The sequence below is a fragment of the Colossoma macropomum genome, unplaced genomic scaffold (genome assembly GCF_904425465.1).
Source record: "Colossoma macropomum unplaced genomic scaffold, Colossoma_macropomum, whole genome shotgun sequence".
In the NCBI taxonomy this organism is placed as follows: Eukaryota; Metazoa; Chordata; class Actinopteri; order Characiformes; family Serrasalmidae; genus Colossoma; species Colossoma macropomum.
In genome coordinates this window covers 30,625,033-30,652,134 of record NW_023494798.1, presented here as the reverse complement: position 1 = coordinate 30,652,134, position 27,102 = coordinate 30,625,033, and the positions used below count along the sequence as shown (strand labels likewise).

Below are 27,102 nucleotides of genomic sequence, written 5' to 3'. Positions count from 1 at the left end.
AGAGAGAGAGAGAGAGAGAGAGAGAGAGAGAAAGAGAGAGAGAAAAAAAACAGAAAAAAGTCATGAGGATGGAGAGGGAGAGAAAAGGAAATAAAGAGAGGGGACAGAGACAGAGAGAGAGAAGGATGAACAGAGAAAGAGAGAGAAAAAAAGGAGTGAAATGCCTTAAAACAATTTAAAAAGGTTACATCTCAGTAAAAAAGAAAGAGGGGAAAAAGTTAGGGAGAGAGAAAGAGAGAGAGAAAGATACTAACAGATGGACAAAGAGGATGGAGAGAGGGAAAAAAGAAGAAAGAGAAAGAAACAGTGATGCTCTAAGACGATTTAGAGGCGTTTTGTCTCAGCTGTGCGTCGGAGTCCCGCAGAGTAAAGCACTTCTCTGGGTTAAAGGTCACACGTCCTAATGTAAAAGTTCTCTTTTCTCTGAAATAGCGGAGAGAGGAGCGTCAGTCAGCAGATACTCTCTCAGGAGAGACGATCACGCCGCTCTGTCGGCGCCTCCAGCAGCGCTGATCAGCTGCCAGATCTAGGCTGAGGAGGGTTATGGACGTGGATTTATTTTTATTGATTAATCACAATAAATGGCTAATTGGCTGATTGCCAGCTATGAAGTAGCGTGCCAGGTTACACTAAATAAATGGTGCACTTTCTCAGAAGCTGCTGGGAACTTGCCTCTGCTTCATAAATCACCATGGAAGCATCAACTACAGGCCTCCATCTCCTCATTATACTCGTAAATAGAGGAATAAACTTAAAGGAATATTAAGAAATCGGGTCATGCTGCATTTAAAGGGTATCTTCATCAGGACTTCACAACACCTGAGCACTGAATAACAAACTTAAAAAGCAATACTTTATATATTTATGAACAGCTTATGTTGGTATTCACAAATTGACATTGTTTTATGTTTTATGAAGTAAATGACATTGTATTGACAAAACAGCTATTAACCTTTTAACCTTTAGATTTATATAACATACATACATACATACATCATCTAAACCGCTTATCCTTCTGGGTCGCGGTGGGGTGATGGAGCCTATCCCAGCTGTCATTGGGCGGAAGGCAGGATACACCCTGGACAGGTCGCCAGTCCATCGCAGGGCAGACAGACAGACATACACATTCACACCTAGGGGCAATTTAGCACGTCCAATTAGCTTAACTGCATGTTTTTGGACTGTGGGAGGAAACCGGAATAACCGGAGGAAACCCACACAGACACGGGAAGAACATGCAAACTCCACACAGAAACGACCCTGGTCGCCTGGCCGGGAACCGAACCCAGGCCATTCTTGCTGTGAGGCAACAGCGCTACCCACTGCGTCAACGTGCCGCCCGATTTATGTAACAAAATCCATATAAATCTAAAGACGATTTCTGAAAAGAAATATATATATATATATATATATATATATATATATATATATATATATATAGAGAGAGAGAGAGAGAGAGAGAGAGAGAGAGAGAGAGAGATAGATGTAGATATAGATATAGATATAGATACATTTTGTTGCCATGTGGAACTACAATCTGTAATGTATACAATGTGACTAAATGGAATGTTCAATCATTTATTTTAATAAAATGAACATTATTAAGTTTAGGGTCACTCAGAGCAAAAGGATTGTAGTCTAAATCCAAGTCAGTCAAAAGTCTGAAATGTGTTTTGAACTCTGACTTTCTACCAGTTTTGTAGAATGGCCCATATAGGTAGCCTTTAGGTACAGTGTTACCTTATAGACTGGCCAATGCTGAGTTGTGTTATGATTTGTACATGATTTGCACAGGTAAACTAATCAGGTATTTGCGCTAATTCCATTCTTAAACATTTCTATGAGTTTCATACTGTCTAATCCAGCATAGTTACTGCCTATTTACTGCTTTAACTGTTTGCAGCATTTGTGCACAGGCTGCACTGTGATTAAGTATCGTACTATGCGCACTCTTGTTCATGTGCACTGTCTGTCTTGGTCACATGTCCAGACTTGTATGGTTGCAAACAGGCCCTGGAGGAACCTTCTTTAGTTATACTGAACACCGTATTATTAACAAGCTCTCATTCTCTTACTCAGGAATGCGCTCACTTTATTAGGTACATCTACTGTTTATCTACATCCATTATGCATTTTATCAGGTCCACTGGTGCACCATATAGGGACACTCTGTAGTTCTGCAGTTCATCCGTGGTCAGGACCCCCCCACAGGACCACCAATGAGCAGGTATTATTTGGGTGCAGTGAGACTGACATTGTAGTGGCATTTTGGTGGTTACTGTGTTGGTGAAATATACCAGACACAGCAGTACACATTCCCAGATGTTTGTCACAATGTAATTTACTTCATAATATGTCTTCCTACAAATGCTCACATAAGCTGATTATAAATTCTGAAGTTTTATATGTAAACATGTTGTTCAGTGCTTACACGTCATGATGTCCCTATATAGATTTATATCTTTAAATAAAGAGTTACCTTATAGATTTACATACATACATACATACATACATCATCTAAACCGCTTATCCTTCTGGGTCGCGGTGGGGTGCTGGAGCCTATCCCAACTGTCATTGGGCGGAAGGCAGGATACACCCTGGACAGGTCGCCAGTCCATCGCAGGGCACCTTATAGATTTCAGTATTTATAATCAGCTTATGTAAAAAAAAGTCATCATGCCTTATAAAACGGGTAATGTTACATGTACTGACATAAGTTGATTATAAATACTCCAGAATTAATTGGGAATGATGCTTCATCATGTCTGTCAGTTGTGTTTAAGGCCCCTTTATGTCAGTACAATATCATTTGCTTCATAAAACATGCTGTTTTTTTAATGTTATTCAGTGCTTATAAATGTGTCATAAAGTCCTCATTTAGGCAGCCTTCAAATAAATTTTTCTACACTGAAAATTATGGAGCCCCGCTGGTGACATCCTGTATAAACAAAAACAATGCATCATGGCATTAGTAACGCATGGGAACGAAGTCCTAATGCACGGCCATGACTTAGTAAGGTGTGGGAACGAGATCTTAATGTGGTTGCCATGACTTAATTATCTCGTTCCCACGCCCTAATAAGCTGTGCCATGACTTAATTATCTCAAGCCCACACCTTAATAAGTCATGGCCATGCATTATTTTTAATCATATGGGATGTCACCAGCAGGGCTCTGTAGAAATGAGCAGAGAATATCATATTTAAAGGTGTTCTCTTTAGAGGACTGGTTAACAACACTCACAAAATCAACAAGACCTGATTTGACCAGAGGACGTGCAAACTTTTTTGTTCTGTATAGAGTTACACTGCTGCCCTGCAGCTTTATGTGTCTGTACTGAATGGATAAGGTAAGTAATAACACAGTAAGTAAAAGTAATGAGATGTAATTGGCTGATCTTTCTGTCCTGTAGTTAGGCCTTCATTATGACTGCATACATCCTGGGCCTCTATACAGTCTGCTCCACTTTCTTTATTCGGTTGTAGAACTTTGCCACACACACACACACACACACACACACACACACTCACGCACGCACGCACACACACACACCGCACACACACACACACCTCGTCTTTATCAGCCCTGCGTAGCCCTCAGGGAGATATAATACACACCTGACACTGTTCTCTAATACAGCACGACTGTCTGCACACAGTACACACACTGCATTCAGACAGAGAGGAGAAAGAACGAAAGTGGAGCAAACTCTGTAAACGAGTAATGAAGAATCATATCACAGAGAGAGAGAGAGAGAGAGAGAGAGAGAGAGAGAGAGAGAGAGAGAGAGAAGGTAGAAAGAAAGGGGAGAGACAGAGAGAATGAGGGAGAAAGGTGAGAGAGAAAAAAAGGGAGAGAAAGAGAAGAGAGAGAAAGGAGGGGAGAGAGAGACAGAGAGAGAAAGGGGATAGAGAGAAAGAAGAGAGAGAAAGGAAGGGGAGAGAGAAAAGGGAGAGAGAAAGAGGAAAGAAATAGAGAGAGAGAAAGGGAGAGAGCACGAGAGAAAGAGAAAAGGGGAGAGAGAGAGAGAATGAGACAGGTGAGGGAGAAAAAAGGGAGAGACATTTAGGAAAGAGAAAAGGAAGGAAGAGCGAGAGAGAGAAAGGAGAAAGAGAGAGGTGTGTGTGTGAGAGAGAGAAGGAGAGAGAGTACAGAGTGACAGAATGAAAGAGAAAGGTAAGAGAGAAAAATGGAGAGATAGAAATGGGAGAAAAAGAAAAAGGTATACAAAAGTATAGAGAGAAAAGGGAGAGTGAAAGAAACAAGAGAGAGAAAGGAAGGAAAGAGAAAGCTGAGGGAGAGGGATAAAGAAAGAAGACAGAGAGGTGTGTGTGTGTGTGTGTGTGTGTGAGAGAGAGAGAGAGAGAGAGAGAGAGAGATACAAAGGATGCATTCAAAGAGAAGAAAAAGCAGAGCATAGTAATCTTTACCTCTATACAGCGCCAAGGCCAGCTTTCTTTCTTTCTCCTTTTTCTTTATCCATTCTCTTTCGCTCTCTTTCTCTTTAGTCCAGTTTCCTAGAGTTGGTTTGACGTGCGCTCTGACAGCTGAATGAAACTACAGGCTGACCTGCAGAGATTTGGAGTCAATACGATTCACCGCTGGCAAACTTTGAACTTTCCTCCCTCAGTCTGAGAGAGAGCTCCTCCCTCCGCTCCTCCGCTCGGGCTGAAAGCATGCTGGGGCTGGTTTACGTCTGGCTGAAGGATCAAAGACTCCACCTTCACTCTCTCTCACTCTCTCTCTCTCTCTCTCTCTCCTCCTGATTTGTGTAATTCTACAACTCTCTCTCTCCTCCTTTCTATGTAGTAGGAATAGAGACACACATGTATTAGAGAGATTGGAGGGTGGGGGTTTGGGAGGGGGGGGTGAGTTGGTGGGGGGTGAGGGTGTCACCTTCCAAATGCCTTCGGCTGCATGACAAAAGCGAGGGGGAGTGGAGGAATGCAGGAAAGGTGCAAAGTCTAACTCCAGCATTAACCTGAGAAGTGATCTCACGGTCCATCTGTGTGTGTGTGTGTGTGTGTGTCTGTGTGTGTGTGTGTGTGTGTGTGTGTGTGTGTTCCCTCCTGCCCCACACACAGCAGATCAAGTTAGCTTCTTTAGTTCTGTACTGCAACTACGAGACTCTATGCCATAAAAACAAACATGTCGCTGCTGCCGGAACAAAACCTTGTATTTCCAAAATGGTCATTTTACAGGAGAAGCAAAAAACATGCTTTACTTATAATGTAAGTCAATGGAGCCAGAATTTCTTCCAAGTAATTTTAGGCGATTTCTTTTGGTCCACTCATCATGAAACTTACAAACAATGTAAAGGGCAGCAGGCATTTTCAAATTATGCCAAAAACTGAAAAACGACAAAAATGGAGATACCAGGTTTTGGTCCAACAGCAGCATGTATTATGTCCTATAGCTAAAACAGCAGTAGCACCATCAGCACATTTTATACATATCAGTATATCATACAGTGTCAGAAGTGACTTAAGCAAGCAGGGATGTGGCAAAGAGGTTTAAGTCAGGGAAGCTGAAATATCAAGCAGCAAAAATGTTGCAGTGATGTGCAAAATCATACGCCAATTCTTTCTCATAGATGATTTGCATGAAACACAACGTGCAAAATGTATTATAATGTGCTATAATGTGATGAAAGCTGACCGTATTAATATTTTCTAACTCCTAGATTTTTACTATGCTCAAATTATACTCATGTTCAGTCATTTATCAGTATTTTTAGAAGTATTTTTACTGTCCTGATCATCTTGAAATCTAGGACTGCTGCAGCCCCCTTAGCACCCCCACTTCCCACATCCCTGTAAGCAAGTCCGTTTGGGGTTGTTTAAGGCAAGCGTATGATGATTCAAGCATTCACAATGCTAAGTCACTAAAACCCTTCAGTATTTCGTCCAAAACTGTCCAAAGAAAAAGAAAATGTAAGTTTACAGGAGAGGGCAAAAACCGTCTTTACTTTCAATGTAAGTCAATGTAAACTGATTTTATTCCAAGCAGCTTTGGAGCATTTATATTGGTCCACTCATCATAAAATTTTCTCACAAAGTAAAGGGCAGCTGCTGAGCTCAAATGACGTAGAAAAGTAAAAATCGACAAAAATGGAGTTTTTCTTTGCACAGTGACGATTTGTTAGATACCTTAGCCTTGCAGCTCCTGTTCAAAACCAACAAGCCAAACTTTGCCTACATTTGGGCTTAAGGGAAGTGTGTTTATGAAATTTGAAGGCCAGATGATCTTTTTTAACATGAGAAATGATCTCACAAGCTCTTTCTGCTTGTACGAGTGCTTAAGAGACACTAATGGTAAACAGTACCTAATGCAATGCAGCGAAATCAAACACTCTTATCAGTCGGCTTAATGGCTTTCTTCGTCATTCACGTTCCTTTAGTCCTCATTAGGCCGTTATCATGGTGACTGGCAGGGCAGGAAATGTCTCTCTACAGAGACAGTTCACTGAAAAATTACATTAACACAATTTCACAAATGTAGTGAACCAGCTAAGGCTAAGCTAAGGCGTTTGGTCTATTACGTTTTGTACTGGAGCTACATAACAAGTAATGGAAGCCTATTTTCCATCAATGACCATTGTGCTAACTTATCTCAGACTGTGTAGAGTTATTCATTAATCTGAAATAGACTTGTTCATGTGGTTTCTGACACTGTATGACACTCTGTTATCTATATGGACAAAAGTGCATTAGCACAGCTAAAAAGTCGCAGCCGACAGCATGAAGCCTGAAATTTGTCCGTATCATTGTCCGTGTTTATAGATAACTGTATGTCAAAGTGTAAAAGCAAGTCCAATCAAAATTACTTGACATTGCAAAATGGTTTTAGGCCAGTTTGTGATGGTTTAGGCATGCAGTTAGCACGATGTAGATTATAGCACATTACATGTTAGCTAAATTAGCCTTGTAGCTGCAGTGCAAATCTAAAGAGGCAAACTTCAGACACTAAACATGTCTTACCTGATCTACACTACAGACTTACACTCCAAAATATCATGGCAAGTGAAAACATCTTAAATGCACACAAAGCCCCAATGTGTGCAATTGAGGCTGTCCCGTTTATTTCTATACATTTACATGTTTTGAGTCATTTCATGTCTCTTGTTCTGTAATTGTCTTATTCTATAAGCAGCTACGTCTGCTTGTTTTGAACATCGTTTCTTGAAATGAGCAAAATTTTCTGCATTATGCCTTGAAATGGGGAAAATGATCTGCCAATAGAACAAGACAGTGCCTCTAGATCAGAGTTCTCAAACTTCCCCTGCTACAAAAACCAGCACAGATCAGCATCGCTGGTCACCAGCAAAACCAGTTTAGTTTTGGAAACTGTTATGCTGATCACCACCAAAAGCAGTATTTGTTGTGTTTTGGGTGCTGGTCATCTATGACTGTGATTTAGCTGTAATTAACTCTATTCCAACTAGGAACATCAATACCGATACTAGTATCGGGTATCGGCCCGATACTGTGCTCATTTACCTGTACTGGTGCTCATAAAAATTCACTTACATCAACATTCTGAAACCCGCTGCTACCATGGGACATAAGCCTAGTTAGTGTAGCTGCCATGCTAATGGACAGACCCTCTAGCTGGCAGTGAAGGAATCTTTGCTCACACAGAGAAGTGTTACTGACTCTGACCGTCAGACACAAAGTTGCTGGTCACTTCAAACATTCTGCCCTGGCAGATTCCCACCAGTGTGAATTTATCCCATTTTTAAACACACAAACACAATCACACAATTCCCCAGTACTGGTGGACACACATAGGCTAAACTCCCAGAGGGCAAAAAGTGTGTATGTCGATTTAGTCGACACAAATTAGCAGAGCTGCTGTAGTTCAGTTTCTCAGCATGTTTGCTCAGTACTCGGTGTGCAGTGTGTCATTTTGAAGGCACAGTGTGAGCATATAAATTATAGGCTTTGTCCATATATGATGGACTACTCAAACTTACAGTGTGAGTCACCAAAGAACAAGATATGTATATGTCTGGCTTTAGAGGACATTCAACTACAGCTCAATCAGCCAAACAAAAGACTCCAACAAGATGTAAAACTCCACAAGTGAGCTCCTTGGATTAGCCTCGAATGTGATTCCTGCTGTCACTGGGATATAGAAACTGATGTTGAGGCAGGTGAGGATCAGGGATCAAAACTATGAAACATACTTTACTCACAGCTGTACGGAAGCGCTTTGCTGGTGTGGCATAAAATCCATTCTTCTCCACTGCAGCGCTAATCGGTCCAAGGCAACTAATGTAGCATAGCTAGCTAATGCACTTAATTTAAAATCAACTAGGTTTCATTGATTTAACTGTTAAGGTACATTGCGCTCATTTACACCAACAACTGCTTAATTCTAATTAGGTAATTCATTATGGTATCAGACTCAGTATCAGCGAGTACTAAGAAATATGTACTCATACCTGTACTTGGTCTGAGAGAGATGGTATCGATGCACCCCCATCAAACCTTTATTCTAATTTAGACAGACAGTTAAATCTGCTTCCGTGGATTCATTCATGACAGAGTGACAGATAGAAGAAACGTATTGACTGAGCATGTAGATTTGTCTGGTTTAGCAACACTTGCAGTAACTTTACTCATGTTCAGCAGGAAAGCCGATGCTATCACAATAAGAGTCCCATATAATTCTAGTGTTGAATGTAAGTTTGCTTGATTAAATTAATAAAATAGTTACTAAACATTATGCATTTATACTACTACTATTATTATTATTATTATTATTATTATTATTATTATTACTATGCCTAAATGAGTGTATGTGTTATGTAGTTTGGATTCTTATTTTTAAAAGGGTAAACTTTTTCCTTGCATTTATTCAACTGTCCCTTTTAGAGAAGAAAACCTGGCTAGTGACTCTTACTTAATTACTTAGTTAAATAATTTTATACTATACTTACAACAGTCTCATAATGAGGAACATTGCATATTTTGACTAGACATCCCTTGCCAATTTCCATCCATCCATCCATCCATCCATCCATCATCTAAACCACTTATCCTTCTGGGTCGTGATGGGGTGCTGGAGCCTATCCCAGCTGTCCCTTGCCAATTTCCTTGTCAGTATTTCACAGTCGAACAGTGTGAATTTGAATTTTTCCCCAAAATATTTCTTAATCCTCATCATGCACATTCCTGATAATACTCCATTCTTCAGCTGCGTATAGTATAAATTATGTGGTAACGCTTTATTTGAACCTGCATAGGGACTTCATAATACATGTGTAAGCACTAAAAACATACTTCAATACTTATGAACAGCTTATGTCAATAATTGCAAGATGACATAAATGTTTACGACGTGAATGACACTGTACTGATCCGAGGGTATTTATTCCGTTTCGTCAGTTTGTGAGTACGGTGATTTTGTGATTCCTGGCATAAGCTGTTTATAAATATTTCTTCACAAATATGTTCCTCGGTGCTTCTGCATGTGTTATGAAGTAGGTAAGTAGGTGTGTATGTAGACCTTCAAATGAATTGTTACTGAATAAGCCATTAAAAGACAAACAGGTTTGTCTCTGTTCTGTGAGTAAATCACGGCGCTGCCTGGCGGCCCCTCTCACTCCCTGACTGCGGCTTGTTTGTTTTTCTCTCCATGCTCTGGATAACAGGTTGCCAAACAGATGCCTGATGGGTTAACACTTCTTGTTCTTCCCCTATTAGCAGGGTAAAGGTCACCGCAGTGGTTAAAGAGAGGGGGGGGTCAGACACAGTGGGGGGAAAGGGGAAATCCACTGGCACTGAAGACCCCACGGGGGGAGTGCTACTTCATAGAGGGGATCGAATTTCTGCAGCACCTGTTTAAGATCCTCACACATGCACACTCTCCCTTTCTCTCTCACGCTCTCTCTCACGCTCTCTCTCTCTCTCTCCCCCTCTTAAAGTTAAAGTCTCTCTCTTTTTCTTTCTTTCACTCTCTCCCTACCTTTTTCTCTTTGTCACTCTGTCATCTACCTTTCTCTCTCAGTCTCTCTCTCTCTCCACCTTTCTCTCTCTCTGTTTCGCCCTGTGCATCAGCTGGTGATCTGTAGCCCCTCAGCTCCTGAGACCCTCAGACCCTGAGTCTGTCCGCTTTAGCTGCCAGATGTTTACCAATCCTCTGTGCGTCTGTGTGTGTGTGAGAGAGCGAGAGAGAGAGCGAGAGCATTCTGTTCTCACACCCATGGTTCTCAAGTTCATCTTCAGGCATCATCAGCAGTATGACATGGTGACATATAATGTCTGTTTCACTCCAAAATATCACGACAACCTAACGTCATTGTAACCCGTTAGCTTCACGTCCAAGTTGGCGTCCAATGCAGCCTTGATGAAAAACAATGCTTCCTGGATTACTGTGTATAAACGTCTGTGTAGGTTTATGTCAGTTGTACTGAGGGTCTTGTGTAGGTGGAATGTAGTTCCATGAACTGTCCAGTACTGCCCTGCAGTAAAACGTTACCTAAATTGGTAACACTTTATGTGGATGAACCACTGTAGATGCTTTGTAGATGCTCAGTATATCTTTAAGTAACATTCAACTAAATTTCATGCAGATTTAAATGTAACTGAACTTGAAGTTGAGTGTGGAAGATTCTATTACATCTGACCCAAATCCTAAACTTAACCCTAATCCTAACCCTAACCTCAAGGCAAGACCTGCACCTACTCCTAAACCTAATCCTAACCCTAATGTTGTTGTCCAATGTTAAAGTGTCTGTAGATCATTTATAGGGGAGCTTCCAAATAAAGTATGACCCCTAAATTTCTTATGACAGTAAAAACTCATAACCCAAAGTAAAAATATCAGCCAGCCAGGAATCAACTGATTTCAGACCTGTGAGGGCTGTGCTGTAGGGCTGAGGGTGTGTGATTATGATGTTAAGAAATAATAACAATAATAACAATAATAATAATAATATATTTATTATCATATCTCCGAAATGGTAACTTTACAGGAGAAGGAAAAAACCTACTTTACTTTTAATATAAGTCAATAAAACCAGAATATTTTCAAAGTAATTTTGGGATGTTTCTTTTGGTCCATTCATCATGAAAATCTGACATAATGTAAAGACCAACAGGCATGTGTACCTATATGCAGTGATTATTTTGTAATAAGTGCCTATATAAACCCTTCAGTTTTCAAAAAAATAAAACATGGAGCTTTTGTAACAAGCACTTTACAAGCATCGTGGTGCTTCTGTAGGTTAGAACTGTTTTTCTGTGGTTCTGAAAAGCCTTTAAAATGTGCGAAAACCATACACACAAAAATTGATGAGAACTGTCAGCCTATTTCGCCTTGACAAGTTGAGGATAAAGGTCAGGAATGGTCAGTTTTGGGGCTGCTGCACATCACTACACTGTCAGCCCCCTATCTACAGCTCCAGATAGCCTTTCTAAATGGACAAGCACGCAATCACTCTATCTCCTGCGTACATCCTCTGTCTGCTCTCTATCAGATGGCCAGCCGGTCACCATTGACAGACATGGCTGAAATAACTCATGCGTATTTCACTTCGAGAGCGGAGGCAGATGGAACTCGCTGACTGTCCCAAACACTGTTTTTCCCACCCGACACACACTCACCCAACAATCACACTGCAGGGGGAGGCCAGGCCGGCTGCAGTTTCGGATTCTCTCTAATTTAATCTCACCTGATTCAACTCGTCAGACAATCATCAAACCCTGCATAAGCTGGGTCAGGTGTGGTAGAGCTGAGCTATTTTTACTTAGAAAAGTAGCAAAACACATTGTCCAAACATATATATATATATATATATATATATATATATATGTATATATATATATATATGTATGTTGGAGAAACGAGGTTCCGACAACAGCGACATATAAAAACGTAATGCATATATATATATATATATATATATATATATATATATATATATGTATATATATATATATATATACACACCGATCAGGCATAACATTATGACCACATCCTTGTTCCTACGCTCATTGTCCATTTTATCAGCTCCACTTACTATATAGGTGCACTTTGTAGTTCTACAGTTACAGACTGTAGTCCATCTGTTTCTCTGCATACTTTGTTAACCCCCTTTTACCCTGTTCTTCAGTGGACAGGACCCCCATGGACCCTCACAGAGCAGGTACTATTTGGGTGGTGGATCATTCTCAGCACTGCAGTAACACTGACGTGGTGGTGGTGGTGTGTTAGTGTGTGTTGTGCTGGTACGAGTGGATCAGACACAGCAGTGCTATCGTCTCTTGACTTTTTATGTCAAAAACTGAAAAATGTTTTCTTCTGACAGCAGCGATACATATATATATATATATAATATATATATATATGCGTTACATTTCTATATATCGCTGTTGTCGGAAGAAAACCTCGCATCTCCATTTTGTCGTTTTTCAGTTTTTGGCATAATTTAAAAATGCCTGTTACCCTTTACATTGCATGTAAATTTCATGATGAATGGACGAAAAGAAATGGTCCAAAATGACTTGGGAAAAAAGTCCCATTGACTTACATTAAAAGTAAAGTGTGTTTTTTCCTTCTCCTGTAAAGTCATCATTTTGGAGATACAAGGTTTTCTTCTGACAACAGCGATATATATATATATATATACATTATTTACCACTTTCTGTTTGTTTCAATGAGTTATATATGAGAAATAATAAAACTACATGTAAAAAGAAGCATTTTAAGGCATGTACAGTATAGGGGATTAATGTAAGAGGGTCAATTAAATAAGGTCATTCAAACAGCTCTAACTAATACTAGGACTGATAAGTACAGTTGACATGGACTTTGTTACCAAACACGTTGTATTGGTGATGTGCGATGGGTTATCAGTGACCAGCTGCTGCTTGGCCAGAGTTTGGTAGACACTGTGTGACACACACATCCCCATTGCCATGGCAACCGATGTGGAAACATAGGTGGGCCTTCAGAGGGCAGTGAAAGTTTCCACTGGTGATAATGTTTACAATGGATGTCACATTAGAAGTTGCACAAATAAAAGCAGGAACAGTTTTATTCCGTGCAATTCTTTAACATCATCCCAAAGCAGCTATAAAGGCAGCATGGAGCTTATTTTATACAGTGATAGTGACACAGAAAGCTCCAATACCACATGCCGATCCATTTTACTGTGACCAATGTGAACAAGCTCACCAACTACTCTGTTAGTTAGAGACAACAAACACAAACACTCTGAATGTCTCACATACATTTGGAATTGGGGCAGAAGTCTTGGGGGGGTGGTCCCCTGGGGTCAGTCTGGCTATGAGGTAACCAGGCATAACATTACGACCACGTCCTTGTTTCTACGCTCATTGTCCATTTTATCAGCTCCACTTACAATATTGGGGCACTTTGTAGTTCTACAGTTACAGACTGTAGTCCATCTGTTTCTCTGCATACTTTGTTAGCCCCCTTTTACCCTGTTCTTCAGTGGTCAGGACCCCCATGAACCCTCACAGAGCAGGTACTATTTGGGTGGAGGATCATTCTCAGCACTGCAGTAACACTGATGTGGTGGTGGTGTGTTAGCGTGTGTTGTGCTGGTATGAGTGGATCAGACACAGCAGTGCTGCTGGAGTTTTAAACACTGTGTCCACTCACTGTCCACTCTATTAGACACTCCTACCTTGTCAGTCCACCTTATAGATGTAAAGTCAGAGACATTAGCTCATCTGCTGCTGCACAGTTTGTGTTGGTCATCCTCTAGTCATTCATCAGTGGTCAAAGGATGTTGCCCGCAGGACGCCGTTGGCTGGATATTTTTGGTTGGTGGACTATTCTCAGTCCAGCAGTGACACTGAGGTGTTTAAAAACTCCAGCAGCACTGCTGTGTCTGATCCACTCAGACCAGCGCAACACACACTAACACACCACCACATCAGTGTTACTGCTGAGAATGATCCACCAACCAAATAGTACCTGGTCTGTGAGGGTCCACGGGGGTCCTGACCACTGAAGAACAGGGTAAAAGGGGGCTAACAAAGTATGTAGAGAAACAGATGGACTACAGTCTGTAACTGTAGAACTACAAAGTGCACCTATATAGTAAGTGGAGCTGATAAAATGGACAATGAGCACAGAAACAAGAAGGTGGTCATAATGTTATGCCTGATCGAGGTGTCACCAAACGGTGCTGGACACTGGCCCTCCAGGACCAGAGTTGTGCAGCCCTGATCTAAAGTTTGAGGAAACTTCTGGGTGTGTTAAACCCTAGGGCCCGATGCAAAATGCACATTTGACTTCTAGCCTTCATAAGTTCAGGACGGTTTAAGCTACAGACGATACACATATCAGAGCACTCAGCAGACCTGGCCCAGACTAAGGTAGCTCATGTCACTGAGCTGTGATGTCAGCATCAGTGAGTAATTTGGCTCGGAAACTCACCCAAAATGCTAATTTTATTGCTCTGCTTTAGGCTTCATATTCCAACAAAGGGTTAACAGTTTATCCAGGGGTAGGAGTCTAATGTGGAACATAATGAAAACGTACTTCCTGTGAGCGTATCCATTCTCTCCAAGAACTTACATTTCATTCAAGACAACCATGGGACTCCTCGAGTTAAATTTTTGGTCCTTTTACTCTTTACCCAAGCACAATTTAGACACTGTTCTCACTGATGATACATTGGTAAAAGAAATGGTTCAGTCAATCATGAAAATGTTGCTAATAATGAACGAAAGCAAATAGCCACTGATTAGCATTATCTGAATGACATCATGCTAATGGGTTGCCCCTTGCTTTCATTCATTGTTAGCAACATTAGCATATATGGTTCAGCTGCTCCTTTAACATGGACTACCTCCCCAAGCCAAACAAAGTCCTTCAAAACAAACATATATAAATTCAATCTTTACACCTGGACCGCAAAATCCTACTGTTTATCTTTCCTACTGTCTCTTATTCAACAAATCAGTAAGATAAACAACACCTTGCCTTGTATCAGCAGCAAAAAATGCCCTGTGTGGAAGAAGAAAAAAGCACAGTGATGTATAAAAAGCCCAACAGGGAGCCAAGAAAGGTTTATCTCCCCCGACTCCAACGCTCTCCGAATGGATATCCGGAATGACCTTTTCAAATTTAAGTGTAAGTGGATGTTTAAGAGGAACGGCTTTTGTTCCACATTACTAGATGCTATGTTGAGCAGTGAAGAATGCATGCTGACAAAAAAGGCTCCGCACTGCAAGTCAATGCCTCCATTAACAAGCTCTTAAAAGCCAGGCAGTTTATGAATAGGAGACTGTGGCCTTGAAGGTCAGAGAAACTTTAGTTAAACTCTCAGTAGCCCTCAATCCATATCCTTATATTGTCCGTGCCATGCTCCTCCAGTAAATATTGAAATACTTTATGTGTAATAACAGTCATTTCGACTTTTCTGGGGTTGGAGAAACCTCCTGAGCCTTCGACCTGGTTAAAAGAAGAGCTAAGAAAAAAACATATACACAATGGCAGTGACTTCTGCTATATGATTCATCGCTGGGTTTGGTCCATAGGACAACACATTTTCCATAGAAACTTGTCCTTATGCCACTTTATTAGAAAAGCCTACCTTATACTTCCATTCACTGGCCACTTTATTAGAAACACCTACCTTGTGCTTCCACTCACCGGCCACTTTATTAGAAACATCTGCCTTGTGCTTCTACTCACCGGCCACTTTATTAGAAACATCTACCTTATACTTCCATTCACTGGCCACTTTATTAGAAACGCCTACCTTGTGCTTCCATTCACTGGCCACTTTATTAGAAACGCCTACCTTGTGCTTCCACTCACCGGCCACTTTATTAGAAACATCTACCTTGTACTTCCACTCACTGGCCACTTTATTAGAAACGCCTACCTTGTGCTTCCACTCACTGGCCACTTCACTAAGAAACACTTCCCTTGCACTTCCACTCACTGGCCATATTATTAGAAACACTTTCCTTGTGCTTCCACTCACTGGCCATTTTATTAGAAACACTTTCCTTGTACTTCCACTCACTGGCCACTTTATTAGAAACACTTATCTTGTACTTCCACTAACTGGCCATTTTATTAGAAACATCTACCTTGTACTTCTACTCACCGGCCATATTATTAGAAATGCCTACCTTGTACTTTCATTCACTGGCCACTATATTAGAAACATCTACCTTGTTCTTCCACTCACTGGCCACTTTATTATAAACGCCTACCTTGTACTTCCACTCCCTGGCCATTGTATCAAAAATACCTTATTATTGGTCAGTTTCTGACCACAGGACTGTTTTTTTTACAGATATTATGTGGGTGGTGGATCATTCTCAGCACAGCAGTGACATTAATATAGGAGGGGTTTCTAATAAAGTGGTCAGTGAGTGGATATATCACTCTCGGCTACCTGTAGCACCACTTAACCTGAGAGTGCATTCTTCATGGAATCCCTGGGGGAAAAAAAAGCCTGAAAGCTGATCCTTCCCAGTGGAGCATAAACGCACAGTCATTCATCATTTGCCAACAGGTTTCTCCACACCTTCAATACACAAAGGTAAAAATAGGCCAAGCCACTCCTCCACTCCTCGCACTCAGCATCCTGTGGCTTTTACAGGAGCCAGAGAGCAGCAGCAGGCACTAAGCTCTTTTGGACAGTTTATTAAGCATTTCTGTTGGAGTAGACTAATAAGCAGTTTAGGTGTGATTTGCTTGCGGACTGAAAGAGATTAATTTCCAGCGCATGCAGAACTGATAATAGCTGCACAGCAGTTGATGTGTAAAAGGTGTGGTTAGCCAAATGTGCGCTAAAGAGAATATTCAGAGCTTTGTGTGTGTTTCAGGGTATTTCAGAGAGAATTCATTCCAAAGACAAATCTGGGAGCGGTAATGTGTAATAGAAATTGGCCTACAAAGCCCTCTATTTTATTCTTTTTTTTATCCACCCAACCAAAGGGTGCAGGGGCCACTGGAAGACTCAAGGTGAGAACTTTCCTCGTGTTGGTGTGAGAAGCATTCCACACTAGCGGTCTCCCTGTACAGCCTCAAGTCTTAAGGCTAGCATCGCAGATAGTACAAAGCACAGCTAGAAAATGTAGAAAGTGTCCGAGTGAGAGAGCTGATAAACATCAAGCTCATTTTACTCTCATTTCTTAGAGAATCTATCATGTGTGATTTCACAAACTCTTCACAAACTCACTGATTTCCAGCTAAAAGGTGTGTGCTGTGGCCTTATTTGTCACAGTTACCATCAGCGATTACAAAGCATGGTGAATGTTTTAAAAATGTGTATAAGCCCCACACTGTAAAAATCATTCAGTGTTTTAACTTTAAAAAGTAAGTAACCTGTCAAATAATAAGTTAACAGAATGTAAACCACATATTACTGTTTTATTAACTTACTATTAGACGTTCAGTGAACTAAATATTTTAAGGTAACCAGTTTACATACTTTATAAAGTTAAACCATTATGTATATATATATATATATATATATATATATATATATATATATATATATATATATATATATTTATTTACTTATTTATTTATACAACAGTTAGTTCCGGCCACACAAGCTGATTGGTTGAGAAGTGTTCTAACCATGCTGTTATTTCACCATAACATCACAGGTTTTTCACAAACACTGTATCACTCCGCTGAGACGCCGTTGCTAAGCAACGACTTTGACTGCTGTAGGAGACGCTCAAGCCATTTGAGCATTTTTACTTCTTACTTTGCCACAAACAGAAAATGGACACTTTTAAGATCACATTTGACCGACAGCCGATTTGGTCAGACTCTGAAGATGAGACGACACTAAATTCCCAAACTGTCAGTCGGTCTGTGTGGAGCTGGAGAACGAACTGCCGGCTGAGCAGCGAGTGGGCGGAGCTCGTTACTCTGACGTAGCAACAAGCTGCTTGTTAAGGAACTATAATTTGGTGCAGGAACTGCAAACATTAAAACATATTAAACGCCGCGTTCACAGCCCAGTTTATTAATTTATTACTGTATTTATTTAACTGTTGTATTAAAGCAATAGAATACTCGAGGAGTGTGTTATCATAAACAACATCACAGCTGTGATGATCTACAGCCACCAAATCACAGCTCCCTCTCGTGTTCTACATATATATATATATATATATATATATATATATATATATATATATGACTGTTTACAGGTAAAAGTAACTTTTTGTTACGCCTATATAGTAGGTGGATCTGATCAAATGGACTCCAAAGTGGTAAAGAGGCCAGTGAGTATAGATACAAGGAGGTGTACCTAATGAAGAGGCCAGTCAGTGTATATACACGCTTTCAAAATGCTAATTTAAAACATTCTCATTAGAAAGGATAGGAAGTGAGTTTTGTATCTGCAACTGCTTCATAAGTTCAGTTTAAGCTTTTAAAGTCAAAGTCTTTTATATGTTCATTGTGTTGATGTGTAGAACAGAAATGAAACAGTTTTGCCAAAGTTAAGATGTTGCATAAAACAAAACAATAGAGACAAATTATACACTAACAGACAATACAGAGGGTGAGAAGCAATAGAGAGATGACCCTCAGGGTAATACTGAGGCAAACACTGCACAGTGTAAACAGTAAAGGATTTAAACCCCCCCCCATGGTGTGCATTCCTTGAAATACCTTTTCTTACATTATTTTTCTTGTTTCTCTCTCACATCTCATTGAAACAAACACAGAAACTCTGTGGAGAGGGCTTTTGAACTTGAATCTAATAAACTCTTTTGTTCAGAGAAAACAACTTTTTTCTTTCATGTATTCTTATGTCTGCAGGAATCTCTTCAGTATACTGATATGTTTCATACAGCTTTTATTATGGTATGACTTCATAAATCAAGAGAAAACAGTCATAATATTCTATTTTAAAGTTGACCACCACTAAAAACAGGTGTGAACTAGTCTTTGTACTTGAACCACCATCCTTGTACTCAAGTTTATTTTTTTCATTTTTGTGCATATTTCTTTCCAATAAATAAACATTATTTTAATAATAACATCTGGTAACACCTTACTTGAACGGTGTCTACATAACACTTCATAACTTGTTCATGAATGTTAAAATCAACATTTATAAAGTATACATGTTTTACATAATTATTAATATGGACTACTATGTAATTTTACTGAGAGACATATTTTCAAAATAAAAGTCCTCATTTTTTCATTTTGAAAAACGTCATTATTTTTAGTGGAACGCCTCATTTTCTGGACAGCCAAAATAAAAATGACCTGGCTTTATCCCTTTGGGTCATTATGTTGAAATGAAATGAGGCATGTTACTGAAAATAATATAGTTTTTCAAAAAAAAATTAGGACTTTTATTTTGAAAATATATCTCGGTAAAATGACATCGTAGTCCATACTAATATGCTTTATGAATGTTGATTTAAACATTCATGTACACATTATGAAGCTTTTACGTAAGATGTTATGAATGTGTTATGTAGACACTCTTCAAGTAGTGTTACCACATTTTCTTGGGTCTCATTTGGGAAACTGATATCTATCTATCTATCTATCTATCTATCTATCTATCTATCTATCTATAATCTTTTTATATGATATAATATTTATATGATGTAATATTATCTATCTATAATAACAATGACCTATATTTGTGAAACAGCTACTGACCTTGGCTTTGCACCATGAAGGTCAGTGGGGTCTTCTTTTATGACGCAATACCTTGCCCACCTCTTTATTAAAGGCATTTTAGAAGAAAAGTCCTTTGTTGTGCTGCATGACATTTGAGGTTGAAGGTTTTTCAACGAGGTGAATGTTTCTCTGACTGCCCTAATGTGTCACATGATGGGACTTTATCATTTTTAATACATTTTCTTAATCTGTATACATGGTTGGATGGTCACACCACATGACATTTCTAGACTTTGGGAGGCATAAAGTCCCAAAATGAAATTAACTTTGATGCACTGAAAACATATTCATGTAAAGGAGGCTTTTTTTTTTTTTAATAATGTGAAATACACAATAGTACTGTGCCAAAAGTTTAGGTACCTGAGCAAATTAGGTCTAAAAAGTTGTTTATTTGGTCAGAAAAAAAAACACTAATATAACAAGAACTACAAATAATATTACAACAATAAGTAGTGATTTTATGTATGTCAGTGTTTTTTAAAAGTTCTTGTTACTTTTAACTATATTCATGTTCATCTGTATTTATTTTAATGATTATAATGTTTTTACAAGCAAAAACACATTTAATGCTGATATAAGATTTTCAGTAATGTGCTTATGTGTCTAAGACTTTTGCACAGTACATGTACAGTCAGAGTGCTGTATGTATTCATATAATAACTTAATAGGAATGTAATAGACTGAAACAAAAAACAGGGCATTCCATTTAAATAGCCTAGCAAAACAACAGTAATAACTCTGGACTAATGGTTCATCAGGAGTAACACTACTGTACAGCTTCACTGGCTGAAGCTGACCTCCAGAGAAGGGGCCTAAACTTAGCCCAGCTTGGAGAAGTTGGTTTTGGCTGAGTGATGAACGATCAGCACTGAGTTTATTTCATTAAAATAGCAGCAGAAAAGATAAGGGAGCTGGAAAAAAAGGAACAGCTTGGGCCTGAAGAGCTATTATGTATTTTATAGAGTCCTCCAGCGCCATCTGAGCAGCTGGGAGAGGAGAAGCATTTCCTGAGGCTGAGGGAGTGGAGTGGGTGTGCGAGTATGTGTATGTGTGTGGGGCTGAAGCAGCTACTCCAGGGCACTGAGAGCCGTCCATTAGGAGCGCATGAATCATGGCTCATGAGCCCGCTCTCCACTCCCCTTCAAAAACAAACCCATCTCCAGCAGCTCCTCTGAACGAGCCGCCGCAATCTCTCTATGCCAGAGATGGCTCTGGAGTGAGCCGGCACCGCCCTGGGACACTCTTTAAGAGTTCCCCGCCTCTTGCCTGCCTCTTAGCCTGCAGAAAACACACTTAATCCCTGCTGTCACCAAAAAAGAGCACCTCCAGGCTTGGAATTAGACTTTGTACCAGACAGAACGAGGGGGGAAAGTTGCCACCATAGCCAACACAGCAACAAAAAAACACATTATACCTTACATGGAGCTGATACAGCCAGTGCCTCCAGTGTTCCTCTATCTTGGAAGCAGTGCCAAAATAGAAATCTCAATTTTTGAGAATAGACTCTCACTCTGTTAAAGGGGAATTCCAGCAGTTTTCTAAATATCTGGGAAATGAAATGGTTGAAAAGTGAATAAACTCATTCAGAATGTTTGATATGAGATGAGCCATTTTAGAGAAACATGCATTTTTGTGTCTGCAAGAATCTCTTCAATTTACTGATGTGTTCCATGGCTTTTATTATGGTATTACTTGGGGGAAAAAAAGTCAATATTCTATTTTAAAGTTATTTACCCACCACTGAAAACATGTGTAAACTAGCCTTTGTACTTGGAACACCATCCTCCAACTGAAATAAATAAACATCATTTTAATACAATTTTTTCATGGGTTTCCTTGGGTCTCATTTGGTAAACTGAACCACAATAACCATAACTTATATTTGTGAAACAGCTACTGACCTTGGCATTGCACCACATGTTAGAATAAAAGTCCTTTGTTGTGCCGCATGACATTTGAGGACGAAGGTTTATCAGCGAATTTCAGCCCTAATGTGCAACATGATGGGACTTCTTACGTTTATCATTTTTAATACATATCCTAGCTTAGTCAGAAGACTAAACTCATTCAGAATGTTTTGATATGAGATGAGCCATTCTAGAGAAATGAGTCCGAATTGTTCACAGTGGTTGTGATAGGACATCCAAAGTCTCTCTAAAAGCTCCCTCACATAAAGTGAGTAGAATAGACAGTTATGAATACGCTGCCTGATAACTGACACATTGTCTGATGATAGTTTTGAGAAGGTTTTGGTCTAAAACATATTTTTAAAACACATGCATGGGACTGTAAGGAAAAGTATATTATATTTTTGCAGATGTACCACTATGTTACCATCATCAGCATTGCATGTAAAACTTAGAAGACACAAGTAGGTTCACTTGTTTTGTAAATAATCTGGATATATTTGTGTTGTAGACATTGTGACCCCTGGTTCCCATCACCACCACTGTAAAGAAATCAGAGTCTGTAAGTTTCTCTACAGTCAAACATTTCACATCAAGCCACCCTGAATCACTTTGGTTGCATGTCAACAATTGAATCATGCAGGAATTTTGAAAAAGTCCCATTCAAACTGCCCTCTTAAAATCTAAACTCTTATAAATGACCTCTTACTGAATTCAAAGGCAGCAGGTTAACTATGTAATTTGATGTGTATGCAGTCAGGCTTTTACTAGCCAGCATTGCCCTGGTTACCTGTGTTAAACTAGCTTTTACTGCTCACAAAGACACCATTAAAAGAAACTTGAAAACAGCAGGCTGGCTCATAGGAAGCTATATTTTTATTAGCCAGCAGTACCATGGACACCTGTTTATGTCTAGCTTTTATATAACAAAGAAACCAATTAAGTATCATCAATAAAGGGAAACATGACCCTTCACAACAACCAGCACATGCACTGACCAGGTTTTGATAATATTCACTCATGGGATATTGTGTTTCTTTAAAGCCACTAGTTAGCACACTTAAAACTAGATAAGCAAAGCTGCCGTTTCCTTTTTTTTCATCTTAACAATACCAAAAAAAGGACCAGCTGCTGACTTGTCAAGCAAAACAGCAATTTCTGGTCAGCTTCAAGTGAATTTTGTTGATGATGACGAATGTGGCTCTGTACAAACGTAAGCTCGATTCGGACAGGGTCCTGAGGTCATTTCCTCTTTTACAGGCGCTGCTCAGTGATTTTATTTCTGTCCAGATTGGCCATGTCTATGTTTTTCTGCCTCCTCTCCTGAGCAAATCACAGGCCGAATTACCTACTGTGTTGCAGCAACTCAGCGGTGGTCTGATAATTAGTCCCCAGGTAGATGTTACATTGGAAGAAATAGTTTTGGACAGTTGATACTCATCCAAATCATAAAACAATGGATTCTTTGAGAGATTCTGGTAACCATTTACTTGATCTGGGTGGTCTCTTTATGAGAGAACGTTAGCAGAAGAAGAAGGGCCCCCAAAGGTCCCAAAGGCCGATTGAAGGGTCAGTCATAAAGGTAGCTACAGGTATAAAGCATTACTTTATATTGACACATGAACAATAACATGAACATTTAATTTTCTAAAAATACTGACCACGTGTAATGCACACATCTAATTTCATAGAAAATACAATCCACTAGAAACTCACACATCCGATAGCCATCCTGATTTAAGATGTGTAAAATTTGTATCAGAGCCGTTCCACTGGTGTCAAATAGCTAGTAAATGTTAATGTTACAACTGACGTTAGCTCAGCTACTCTCCACATTTCTCAAAGGGTCAAAATGGCCTTCCTGTCTGGTCAGGTGGAAAAGCTAAATGGTCTTGCCCCAGAAAGCCCTAAAACATGCACACTGCCTAGAATCTCCAGTGTGTAAATATGTGTGTTATGTCATGACTTGAGGGTCTGGCGTGTAATGTGTGTGCTCAGCACTTCATTCTCTCCCACACACACACACACACTAATCTCTGTGGGAGAGCCAGTAGCGCTGACTGAGTCACAGGTGATGGGGAGGGGTTGGGCAGGGGTCAGGCCTCTGAAGCACTGCCGGCCTCCTGAGTGACCACAGCCTCAGAGCGCTGACCTGCTTTTGTTTTCCTGGCCGTCTCCCTAAAACCTTTTGTCCTCTCTCAGCCTCTCTGGAGCCAAGGGCAAGCCAAAGGTCAGAGAAACACAGCAAATACGTGGCCTGATGCAGATTACCGTTAATGCTGACCATTACAAGGATGCAAACTCGATTTGGTGCCATCACCAAGTCAACACATCCATGACTCATTAAGGGCTATGCAACTACTGATTTGTACCAGCTGACTAGTGATTTACTATATGTAACCTCTTTCTGCAGCCCTGCTAGTGGCCATTCCACCAGCTGGAAATCAAGGCTGATATTTTTATTAATGTATTAATATAATGAAACAGGATTTTTTTCGCAGATCTCTGTTAACTAGTACACTGTTGTGTGTGAAATGTGACTGTGTTGAGCTGCTAGTGAGCAACGAGGAGGTTAAAGGAAAAAACATTGACTTTCCAGACATCAATAAAAGTAGTTATGTACCTTAGTTAGTAAGGTAGTTAATGGTGGGTGCTTCATTTTGAGGCGATTATTGCTTGTATTTATTGTATTTTGTAGGTGATTATCGCTTGTTTTTAAGCAAAGTCTTACAACTTGTAGGTGACAGTGGAATTAAATACATTTCTTAAGAAATATTTCCAGACGAAAGGACATTACATACCAAATAAACGACACAGAAATATGAAAAATATTTGGGAATGTATCATGAACGTTATCTCTCACAGCACTATATCCATCCAGTTAACTTGTTTCATGAAAGCATCTGAGATTTTTCCCCACTTTCTAGCTCAAATGCGGTCAAAAGGTCAAAAAAGAGTCAAATTATGAGCTTTGACTTTCCACTTCTGAGTTACCGTAATAATTCTGTGAAAAATCTAACTTACCCAATTTTCCACTTACTCCACATGTAGTCGATCAGCCAAGACATATTGGGTGTCCAGATTCTACTCTTTAGTTTCAAACAGGAGCTACAAGGCTAACATTGCTAACAAACACCACTCGATAGTCACCCAAAAAGCCCAAATCATTTCTGTAAAAATACTTCTCTCAGTCCACTCAAACTGCATCCTGGTCTTCGTTAAAGTTGCACAGACTTGTCGATGTGGTTTATGACTTACTGTGAGCTATAAAAATAAACTTTACCGCTATGGGCAGCCATTTTAGACAACACCAGCGCTGGTATTCACAAAGCAGGACTGATCTTGGATCAGATTCCTCCATACTTATGACAGTCCTTGTCGAAAATACTGATTCTAGGTCAGCACTCCCAACTCCTGCGGGGGTTAATGAATACAGACCCTGTTGTCTAAAGCGGCTGTTTGCAGTTTTGTTCATTTTTAACAGTTCACAGTAAGTCACACTGTGTCCTAAACCACATCAACAAGTCTGTACACCCTTAATGAAGACCTGGATGAGGTTCTGAATGGGTACAAAGAAGTTTTGATGATGTATTTACAGAAAACATTTGGGCTATTTGGGTGACTATTGAGTTCTAGTGTTTGTTAGCAGTGCTAGCCTTGCCACTCCAGTTCTAAACTAAAGAAGCAGAATTTAGACTCCAAACATGTCTCATCTGTTCGATGTGGAAAACTATGTAAATTTAATCCAAATCATTGCTTCTGCTCCTGCTATATTTGCTATATTCCACGACTAAAATAGTGCCTGACCAGTCGACAGTTGCCCACAATGCCAAATACTGGACATATAAGATGACTAGTGAACTAGTCAACTCAGCACAACCCCTAACACACATTTACTTCCTTCTGGAGCAATGAATGATGGACATTCTCAAATATATCAAAATAAACCACTCTCCTTAGCAAGACTGGACACTGCATGCATCTCTTGCTGAAAGTGAATGGACCATGAATTCCAATCTGAACTTGGTAAAAGCATCCATGCAGAGAGCACAATAAGAGGCAAAATGTGGACTCTGAAGAGTTTAATGGGCAAGTACCCAAACCCATTACCATGGATAAAAAGAAAACAATGCGCGATAATCAATATTTCATGAGTGCAGCTAATGCATCCTTTTTATAGGATCTGGATACGAATGTCAGGGCTTTGCTTGTTTACCGTCGAGTGAGGGAAACATACAGTAGAGCGGAGCTTAAGGAGAGGCTGAAACAGAAGCTCTGAAAACCTTTTAGAGCAATGTAGAATGTCTTGTACTGGAGCCATCACAAAGTATAAACCGCTGTTAGTTCATGGCTTCGTGACTTTCCGGAACTGCACAACTGAAGATGACTTTAACGACTTACCAGAACTTCTCTTCTCCGAAGCAAAAGTTTAGGAAGAAAGCTTCTGCTCAGCTCCTTCAAGCCTGGGAGAGAGGAGAAAGAGACACTGTGAGAGAAAGCTTCCACCTGTTTAGTGGGAACATCTGTTGAGATACGCCCCAGCAAGTTTATAGCACTGAAGCAATGCAGTATTAATAACTTCAGCTGAAGAGACTTTTTCACTTCTCTGCAACGTACACTGAAAAAATAATGTGTGGTTTATTTGATTCAAATGCATGTATGCACATGAATGAAATACATTACACAGACACAACCTCCTTCAGCAGTGATTTATATATATATATATATATATATATATATATATATATATATATATATATATATATATATTTATAGATATATAGATATATAGATATATATATAATGGAATGGAAGTCAATGGAGGTTAGGGAACCAGCATTGTGACCGGAAGGTTGCCAGTTCGATCCCCTGAGCCAACAGGACATGATTGAAGTACCCTTGAATAAGGCACCTAACCCCCAAACTGCTCCCCAGGCACCGAGGATAGGGCTGCTCACTGCCCCCTAGTGTGTGCGTTCACTTGTATGCATGTATGCGGGTGTGTCATTGCACAGATGGGTAAAATGCAGAGGTCTAATTCCTCTGTGCCCTCTGCAAACACAGTTGGTCAATGGTTCTAAATTCTAAATTCAAATATATATATATATATATATATATAAATACACATCATCTAAACCGCTTATCCCTCTGGGTCGCGGTGGGGTGCTGAAGCCTATCCCAGCCGTCATTGGGCGGAAGGCAGGATACACCCTGGACAGGTCGCCAGTCCATCACGATCAGTATATATATATATATATATATATATATATATATATATATATATATATATCCTGCCCTGTGATGGCCTGGCATAACAAAAAAATTTACTCTTTCTCATGCATATGCATTACAGGAAGGGCTACACAAAAAAGGAAGGGTCACTCAAAAAAGGGGGTGGAGCCATGTTCTCATTTCACTCGATTTACTTAAGTTTGAGCAGCTCGAGGCGGCCGGTTGGGCTTCTTCCTCCACCTTTAAAAACTAGGCCTACATTTGCATTTGGGTCTCAAAAGATATCTTCCTT

At 39.8% G+C, this 27,102-nt stretch overlaps 1 protein-coding gene across 3 annotated transcripts in view; it reads right to left on the bottom strand.

Moving 5' to 3' along the window:
• The window catches only part of large2 (LARGE xylosyl- and glucuronyltransferase 2), a 112,477-nt gene that overhangs the window by 51,172 nt on the left and 34,203 nt on the right, over positions 1-27,102 (bottom strand). For 2 of the 3 annotated variants that reach the window (XM_036584893.1, XM_036584892.1), the window contains one exon: positions 25,980-26,041. The gene's annotated coding sequence lies outside the window, so the exon portion shown is untranslated. Of the gene's footprint in view, positions 1-4,430; positions 4,731-25,979; positions 26,042-27,102 lie in introns of those variants that run through there. The other variant, XM_036584891.1, reaches the window with a different exon arrangement.